Source organism: Pyrgilauda ruficollis, unplaced genomic scaffold, assembly GCF_017590135.1.
Source record: "Pyrgilauda ruficollis isolate IOZ18807 unplaced genomic scaffold, ASM1759013v1 scaffold22, whole genome shotgun sequence".
Taxonomy (NCBI): Eukaryota; Metazoa; Chordata; class Aves; order Passeriformes; family Passeridae; genus Pyrgilauda; species Pyrgilauda ruficollis.
Window position 1 is genome coordinate 864,483 of NW_024521428.1, and position 10,249 is coordinate 874,731.

The window sequence follows — 10,249 nt, forward strand, 5'->3', positions numbered from 1 at the left end:
TCTTATAAACCCTACCTGCAGAGCTAGGGTCATATCAGCTTTCCTGTGCTTGCACTTTTTCTCTCTGTCTCCAAATGGTGCTGGACAGTGAGCTTCTAAGTGCAGAGAATAAGGGTACACGTGCAAAGAGAACTCACATATGCACTTGCCCCAGTTTTGAGAAAGGGAAGATCATGCTGAACTGTGGCATTCTCTGTCAGCTCTTGAGGGGCTGTTAACATGGGCCATTGGCTCATGTAAGTTGAAGAGTAGAAATAAAAAGCCCACAGGAGTACAGAACAGCTAATGGCAAAAGAACTAACTTGAAGCAGAAAATCTGAAATCATCCTTGATTCAAGAGGAAAACTGCAATATGGGAAGATGTAAAGTCAGAGGGGAGAAAGGTGACAATTCATAAAAGCTCAGTCTTTGCAGTAGCAAAGAACGACCCAAGGGCTGGCGCTTTCCTGCATATTTGCCAACTGCCTGGCCAGCTTGGCTAGCAGAGCAGCTTTGTCTGCCTGCTCACGAGCTGCTGAGCACACCACATTAGCCCCAGCCATTTATGTGCCTCACGGGCAATAAATTGTGATTGTGCACTCATAAATTGATTGTGTGCATAAGACTGCTTTCAGGTCTGGCCTCACTTGAGAAACCCACATAAAGGTGGCCAAAGAATTAAAGGTTAGAAATGTTACTATTTTTGTCAGCCGGACTCTTGGGTTGTTCTGTGATTCTGCTGGTGCAATCCTTGCCTTGGGAATGCATAGTAAGAACCTCCTCCCAGTAGTAGCAGCTGAGACATATCTTAGACACAGGTGAGCATCAAGGTACCACCTAAACAGAAATACTGCTATGGAGAAAACATGAATAGGTATTTAGAGGTATTTTATATATATACACAGGGTTTATATATAAATAGTAGGTAGCAGTCATACACCTCCTTGGAAACAATGAAGGTGTCTCAGTTAGGAAGGAAAAACCCAAATTCTAGCAATTAAAATATGATAGAAAATGCTTGGATGCTAAAACAGATGTTAAACTAAATTCACACAAAGTTTTAATTACATTTTAGTGTGGTTTTGTTTAGCTTAATACAAAAAAACCAGTCATGACCATGCAAAGCAGGGCTCAAGCCTGTCTAAGACAAACTAAAAAAATATTAACCAATGGAAAAAAATCCTTTCTGAAATTAAATCCCAACTCTGATTTCAATGAAGACTGTAACAAATTTCTTTTGTACTTAGTGGGTTATATTAACACTTTTTTATGGAACTGGAATGGGAAAACTATTTTTCATTACAATTATTTCCAGAAAATATTAAATTTAAAATAAATTCTATTTTAATGAAATTCACTGAAACAAATCCTGAACACCTATTATTTTTAATTTATGTAGACTCTTGTGACAAGTTTTGTCTCTTTGATGCTGTAGAATGATTTGCAACTGTCCACCCAATGGGTCAACTCTGTCCACGTTTTGCCTTACATGTCTATTTTACTCCTGTAGTTACTTAACTACAAGTAAGTTAAGTTATACATCCTCTCCTGAGATTTCCATTTAAGCTCTAGATTCCTTCAGTTTATATGGCTTTGGGCTTTGAAATTGCCTTCACCTGGATAAAGCTGAGAAGGACTGAGACAATTATTTCAGTGAATATTAGTGGATTTACTATGTCTTTTCTCATCTACTTCTTCTGTCTCAGGTAGATTTCTAGTGCTTTCTTTTGGGAAAGGACTGTGCTGTGCTGGATCCCTGTGTGCATTCTGCCAGCTGCACCCAACAGCATCCATCAGCCACACCCCACAGAGCTCAGTTCTCATGACATCTGAGGGTGTGCACAAATGAGTACAGCAAGTTTCATGTCCCTTGGGAAAAGATGTGCTTTGGTGCTCGAGATATTTCATGCAACTGCAAGACTGATTCCATATGAGACCTGACCACATTTCCAGAGAGAATAACTTCTGCTGTTGAACCACTTAGAACTGAGGTCATCTCTTCCAGGAAAAGAGAAAATACATCGGTAGTTTTTGTCTTCTAAAGCAATTCCACTGCATCTAAACATAATTTTCTTTTTTAAAAGAACATAGCTTTAAAATACGCTGTTTGAAAAGTAATCCTGAAGCTTAGTTTTATTTATATTTAAGAAAAGGCACACTTTCTAGTGAAAGGTGTCCCTGCTCATGGCAGGAGGATTAGAACTAGATGATCTTTAAGGTCCATTCCAACCCAAACCATTCTATGATTTTATGAAATTTGACACGGGCTCCTGCTTTTAATCACATTTTTTGATACAGCTATTAAGGAGTGTTTTGGGGAAACAATGGAAGTTAGCAATGTACAATACCCGTACAATACCCATGTACAATACCTGTCTTCTAAGCAAAGATATTACAATATTTACAAAGAGTTATTGAGCCCACATATGGCTATTTGGGCTTCCTCTTGGTAATAGCACAGTTTTTTGCATTTTTAAATGTATGTCCACCACCAAGACTTTTCTTTGGAAAAGGTCACCCTGAATACAACTAACTGAGCTGATAAAAATAAAACCCCATTTTTTTAGGAAATATTAGATTAACAGTCACCCAGTTTTGTTTTGCTTTTTAGTGCTTCCTGCTAGTTGGTCTCAGAGGAGTTTGAATAATAGGAAAGTAAGGGACAGAAACTGAAGTCTACTGCCAGTAAACATTTACATGGAGGGCTGTAATTCCCAATATTAAAGAAGTCACAAGTTTAAGTCATGATGTAGGACATCTGAACAATAAATATCTATATGGCTATATAAAATTTTGTGGTGAAATTTTAATTTTTCATAGATTTCTATGTTTAAAATTTTCATGGTCTAATTTTGCATTTTATGATTTTGGATTAAAGAGTTACTTAAAAACATTATTATTCTTAAGAAAAAACAAACAGCAATAACAACAACAACAAACCAGCCCCAGGGTTTTGAGGTGTGTTCCCTTAATAAAGAAAAGCTTTTACTACAGCTTAGTTTAAGGCCTGTATTTGGAGTTTTCCTGACACTTACAGAAAGGTTTATTTAGAATTATTCTAAAAAAAGGGCCTCTCTATCTTGTGGTTTTTGGGTTAACATCCATCTTAGATTCCTTCCACAGTTTCTTGATTAGCCATGGAGTTCCCAAAGAAATTATCCATCCATTTGCTCAACAGCTCACAAAAACCCCACCTAGATGAGAGCTCTTTCGGGAGATATATTTGATGGTTATTTGCCATCTCTGGTTACCTTGCTGGGAAGATACAGCTGAGTTCTGAGCTTTTAGGATTCCAGACAGTGTAGATCACTAATGTCACTCTTTTGATAGTAAACTGGATAAAGTGTCAAAGAAACAGACTTTTTTTGTACTGTGACAAATGCTATGTGATGTATTTTGTAATACTGTGCTATAGTTCCAGACAGTTTTTAGTATAAAACAAACAAGCAAAACAGAATAGAGAATTGTAAGAATCTAAAGTTTAGTACTTAAAAATATAAGAGAAGCAGAGTTAGGACTGTGTGTGAAATCTTTATGTCCTCTTGTCCATATACTTTTTGAGTCTTTAACTGCATAATCACATGCTAAGTTTTTTTGAGATGCCTGTCTGTTCCAATAAGAGTTGATCTTCACTATTTCTTTTTATATTTCTCATTAACCATGTGGCCTTACAAATACACTTCATTCAAATTTTGCAATGAAAATGGTGGTTTTCTCCAGGTTTCTCTGGTGAAAAGAAATACAGATAATTTTATCTACAGAGCACACTAATCACTACAGAGCACACTATGTGACACCTTTGTATAGATTTATAGATTTAAAAGATAGGTCCAGTCAGTTTCTGTAGCTGCTTTATGCAAATCTTGGTTTGCTTTTTTTTTTTTTTTTTTTTTTTTTTTCCCCTGAAGTTCTGAAGAGAAGAAAATCAATATCAATCTAAGTCAGACATCTGGCATGAAAAATTTCAGCTTGTAGCCTGGTGGCTGGAAAGTTGTATGCAATTAAAAATAAGACTTTTATTGTGAGAAATTTTGGGCAACCTGAACTGAATTAGATTTTGAATACCTGTTATAAGAAAGCTGTGATTAAAAAATTGAAATTAAGGAACTGAAAGAGAAAAGAGAGCATGTTCTATTTTTTCTTTCTGACACTATCTGTACTTTATTTTTCCTTTTTTATTTCGTAAATAAGAGCAAATCAGATCAAAGATAAACTGCTTAATGGTTTTTTTTTTTTTTTTTTTGGTGACAGCATGGAAGAGACCTTTACAACAGCAGTTTCAGAAGAGTTTAGGAAGCCATGCTTCTGTACCTTTGCCAGAAAACCTGCACCACCCAGAATTATTCTGCTTTAACTTTGTTCTGATAGGACTTCTGTCTTTAGAGGGCACCTCTAAAGAATTTTGGTAAAGCCTCTGATGACTGGTTCTTTCTCATGATAAACTTCAGATGAGTGATATTTATAGATCCATAGATACCGCCATCTACTAAGAAAATAGCAGATAAACTGCTTAATGGTGAACTCCTGTATTTGAATTATACTGGTTAAAATGAAGAAAGTAAGGAAGTTTTGCATTATTATAATTATTGAATATTGATATTCCCAGTTGCTTCCAGAAGCCAGTGACACCAAAGCTCCATTGCAACAAGTGCTAAGCAAATGTATTGTAAAGTGAAGACCATGATGCAGAAGCTGCATATTTTCCCTTATCCTTTCCTGCATTGCTGATCAGTATCACTTAACAACATGAGAAATCACCAAAATAGCTGTAACAAAATGAAACTAAAATGAAAACTATGGGGTCTTAATAGAACACAATGCTAAGTATCTATTTGGCCAGCTATTCAAAAGTAATGCAAGCCATTTTTAAAATTTTTTATTTTTTTTAAATACAGTGAGTTAGGATCAATAAAGGGGAACAGATAAACCAGATATCCACCTTTCTTTGAATACCATGAACTAAATGAGATCAAGTTGATTGAAATGCTTATTGGATTTCTGGGGAAATCTCTCCCTGAGCAACAAATCTATCTGAATGGAGACCCAGCATTTATCAAGCTCACAGCAAAGGACCTTTGAACTGGTGGACAGTTGGCATAGGAACACTCTCAGCTACAGGCTAGCATTTCTTCCATTTATAATTCACCTTGCATGACAACTTACAGTGTGGCAGTGACCAATCACAAACCCAGGAAAGAAGGAACATGCCTACATGAGCATTATGATCTTGAAACTGTATTAATAATTTTCATCCACACAGGAAACAGAAAACCAAGTAAACCTCCAAGCAGAAAGAGAAGTGTGGTGAGTGGAGGCTGCCAGCACTTCACCCCAGCAAATAAAGTCACACAGTCATGAGCAAACTAATGCACAAGTGGGCCACAGGGCTGTTTGCAGATCTTGGGGACAATCAAGTCTCATATCCCAAGCAATCCCAGAGCAAAAAGAGAAACCAAAGGAGGGAGAGAAGTTTCTGAACCACTTTTGGAGCTATTACTGACTACATGAACACTCTGAAACCATGGTGAAGATGGCTTGTAGTGAGTTTGGGTTTGAACTGAAAAGGATGCAAGAAAAAACTAAGATGAGTTTAATCCATACTCAGCTGTTTTTCACGTTTTGATACTTGGCCCTGCAGTGTCAGTCACGAGGGCTTGCTGTTAACCTGGTGCATCAAAATGGTGCAAAATCAAATGATCCATCATTTACTAGAAAATTTTCTGTTGTGGTATTGGAAAACAAAAGTCAAAAAAAGCATTTCAGGAACTTTAGTGTTCAGAATTAAAACCAAACAAAAATAAAAATAAATAGTAAAAATCCTAAGCACTAAACTAAACCATACAGAAAATAAATTTTGTTCACTATGATCCAAAGATACTATATGATCTTTACTTTAGATGTTGCTATTATTAGTAGGTGTGGTGCTCATGTTCTTATGACAAACATGATTTTCAGTGCATAATTTTGACCAAGTAGAAACTGACAAAAATAATTGAAGAAAGTCTCATGGTGATTTAACCATGGCATTTTCCTTGGAAATATTTAGTGAGAACAACGTGAAAAACTGGCTATCAGTAACAGATCCCAAGCATTAAAAATTCATTTTCTCTGTGGCAATGGGTAAATTGCTTTATCAAAAACTGGTACTCTTTAGATTCAGCTTGTCTTCATTCGTGTGCATGTATTTTGACTAAAGCAGAAATTATTTCAGGAGGAAAAAATCTTGACAAAATGATTGGATTTTATGAGGATTTTAAAATTAGAGAAATCAAACCTTTAAACTTTTTTTTTTTTAAAGCACTAGTTTTTGAGTACTATAGCTGAACTATCCACACAAGTCAGACGACCCTATTTGGGCAATGAATTAGTCTGTTGCTACATGCATGGTCTGTAATAACAGAAAAGTTGAAGCTATTGTCAGTCAATTGCAAATCTCAAAAAAGAAGAGAAATGTATCAGCTTTAAAGTAGTTTTTAATAAAACACTTGTCAGAACAATTCCTAACTTTCCTATATAATATTTACAGAAACCTAATTAAAGTCTTCATCTGCTTAGCTTATTGTGAAAGCCACATAAAATATAATTTAAACTAATTTTTGCTTATGCCTATGAAAGTTAAGCATACATAGGTGGTTGTGGTAGATTGTTTTTCTGTTCTAATCTTATTTTTCTGTTGTAATCTTAAGGTGTTCCTTATTGTGAGTTTATAGTCGTTTGTTCCATGTACCCCGTTTGGTTTCCTGCCCTGAAGTTGTTTACTGCTATTTTCCTGCCTAATCTTCTGTCAGTCCCCATGTCAATCTCCCTTGCACCTCCCTGATTTCCAGACCCTTCCCTGCTAATCCTGGAAGTACTGCCCTCTTCCCTTGTTCATCAAATGTAACCCCACCCCTTTCTCTAGAACCTTCCTTGTGTATCGCCCTTCCCTCGAAGGTCCATTGGTGTGCCAAGCCTGATCCCCTCCCATGTGATCCCCTCTTGGTTATCTAGGCTCTGATCCCCACCCTACATTCCTCCCCTGCTATTCTGCTATTGGTTATCCTCCCCATGTACCCTCCCCTGTTCTTATGTTACTGTTACCCTGTTGGAGCTTTGCCACTTGTCCCTGGACCCCCTCAGAGATTAAATCCTCTTGAAACCTTATACAAGTGGCCCCTCTCATCTCCTTTGTTCTGGCTCCCTCGACTCAGGATTCCTATCAGCAGCTGCACAGAGCAGCTTTGCTGCCTCTGGGAGTTGGGCAGCCCTGCTCTGCTGCCACCCAGACCTTCCCAAGGGATGGATAGGGGACAGCCACTCCTGGCATGGGCCAGTAGGTGAGGGCTAGAGGTAGGATCACCGAGCGACTGCCCGTTCCACATGGTCGGTGGTGAAAAACGCCAATCACTTGTTTTTTTAAAAGTTTAGTAGTAATAAAATGGTTATAAAAATAGAGTAATAAAAATTTGGACAATTAGGGTTAGAACAATATGAGACAATAAAAACAAAGAGTTACGGACAGTCTGGGTACCTCTTTCTGGTCAAAATAAGCCCGAAAAAGAATACATGTTAACAGAGGATTAACCCTTAAAAGCAATAGCCTGTTGCATATTCATACATCTCATACATAATGCATAATTTCTATTCAAACACAGGATTCTGTCTGGTCAGTGTCAACTTCTTCTGAATCCTGATGGCAACTTCAGGGCTGAGTGAGGCAGGAAGAAGTTTCTTCTGATAAGAGAGGAGTAAACTCTCTTTCTCTGAAAGATTTAGGTGTACAGTGCCTGATATTTGTGCAAGTACCTCATTCTTCTCTTAAAAAAAACCAAAAAACCTTACATAGCATAGTTTCTATTTTAACATTATGTTATAACCTAAAACTATATTTAGCACACTGCTTAAGAAAATTAATACAGTATAACTTTCTAACAGAACACATATGATATTAATTTTAATATTTGTGAAAAGCCAATCATAAAATAAGCATTTTTCACATCAGCCGTTGACAGGGAGAAACCCATTCAACCATGACATTACCAGGCTTCTCCATGCTTCTAAAGTTTTTATGGTAAACATGATACCTGCCTTCTACAGAGCTTTTAAATTCTGGCTTTAAAATTGGTCAGTGTCTCTTCAAACATTCATCTCAGTTCTCTTACTCCACTACTCCTTTCCTTCAAGAAAATTAAAGTCAGTACCTACGTACAGATGTCTTAAATAATACAAGCAACGTATAGAGCAGGGGTGAACAGAGGAAAACAAAAATGGAAATCCTTCCTGTAAAAGTCAGTAATGTTAAAAAGTGTCAGCTTTTTAGCAGCCAGTAAGCTGCATACAGCCATCAGGGCACGTTTCAGAGCTGCTTCTTAGCTCTGTGATCTAATTTATAAGTGATTTACAAGAAATGCAATTTGGTATTTTCAAATGAAATAATCTGTCTAAATAAAAATAGAAAATGTATTATTTCTCTACTGTTAAACCGTTAAGTCAGAGAGCCTGAAATAGCATTTGCAGCCAAATTGAAGGAAAATGGTAAAATTATTTTGATTTTACTACCTTTGAAGTAATGCCTCATCAATGTCAGCTGATGTGGAGGTGATTTGAAAAGCACATATACTGCTACCAGGAATTTTCAAACAGTGCCTATAATTAGTGTGGGAAAATGGTATCATAGTAGATATATCCTTGGAGGAACATGAAGGAAAGGTGGGTGGGTTTTCTGGTTTAGTCATAATCTTAGACAGAGTGTTCAGGAGTTTATAAAGATAATGTTTAAGGGCAAATTGTGTGGTAGTTAAATCTCATAAAACTTTAATTGAATTTATGTAAAATGGTCAAATTAGAAAACCTACACATTTAATGATGGGGTTCACAAAGTCAATATTTCTGGGCTGAAATAATGTCCAGTTTCACCAGGACACTAATGATGCTAGTTGTTTCTAGTCACAAGTTACTATGTTATGGGTGGTTTTAAACTTCACGGGAGAAGTATTGATTGGTTATTTTGGATTTTTTTTTTTTTTGGTATTTTATTTTATTTTCCTAATGCACATTAAGAAACGTTATTGAACACAGTACTGTAATACTTAGTTGAAGGTGGCTAGAATATTTTTTCTTGTTTTAAAACAAGTTTGAATCAATGGAATTAAAAAATTACCTCCAATTTCAAGAAAAAAACTCTTCTTTTGAAGCAGTTTCAAATTATTTGGAACAGAGAGGGAAGAAAATCGGATTAGTAGGATAATCTGGACATTTTAAAAGATACAATATAAACATATTTATCTTGGTGCAAGAGATTCAAGTGTTTTGGCATTTTTTAGCCCTTGTACACAGATCTATCTGATACAAGGCATTGTTCTTCTGTGTTTATCACTTTGCCATTTGTTTCAGTCAGTGCTGCTTAGATACAAATATCTTGTTTACATCATCTGTAATGACATCTATTTAAAACAGAGTTATCTGTTTATATGTCTATTGCTATCACTATTGAGTTATTGCATCACTATGTAGCAGTTTGGCTCTACTTTCAGTAATTCAAGTTCTCCTACAGATAACTAATTGCTCATCATGATAATCCTGTGGATTTTAGTGGTTGCACTGACAGATTTACAAACTTCTTCAACTCTGAATCTCAGTATCTACAGATATATTGAAGCAGATCAGTCAAAGCTGAAAAATGCTTTCATTGAAAAGTTCTTGACTGTGGACAAAAATCTCCTCTTTAATTTAAGAATGCTTTCATCCAAAGCCCACCCTTTTGTTTCTGTGTTTCTCTGATCTGAGTATGTATTTAAAATGCAGTAAGAAGGCTTTTGGCGCACAAATCTATTTTGATAAAATTTCAAATAATATTTTGCATCTTCTGTGTATCAGGATCATCCCATATCAAAGAGGCTACTTCAGGGCCTGGCAGAATTACTGTAACTGGCTTCAGTGAAACTTGTATCAGTACATAAAAAAATGGTGAATTATAGAAATGAAAGAGAGTCCCCAAACACCATAGATTTGTTACAGGACTCTTTGTCTGCAAAGCAGAGTGTAAATGACCAAAATATTCCAGTTGTGAGACAGAGAATATTTGATAAAAGAGCATCTCATCACAGAAAGAAGGATTTTGAAAGTAGGGTTTGAGTGTAGAATAGCCAATGTTGATCAGAAAACCTTGTACCTACCACTAATTCTTGGGCTCTTGGTGATGTTGGCAAGGCATTCAAGGTTCTCTGTGTGTCAAAACCCCACCTTTCATCATCATAATTGTGGACAGTTGCTAATCTTTTTGTGCTCAAGA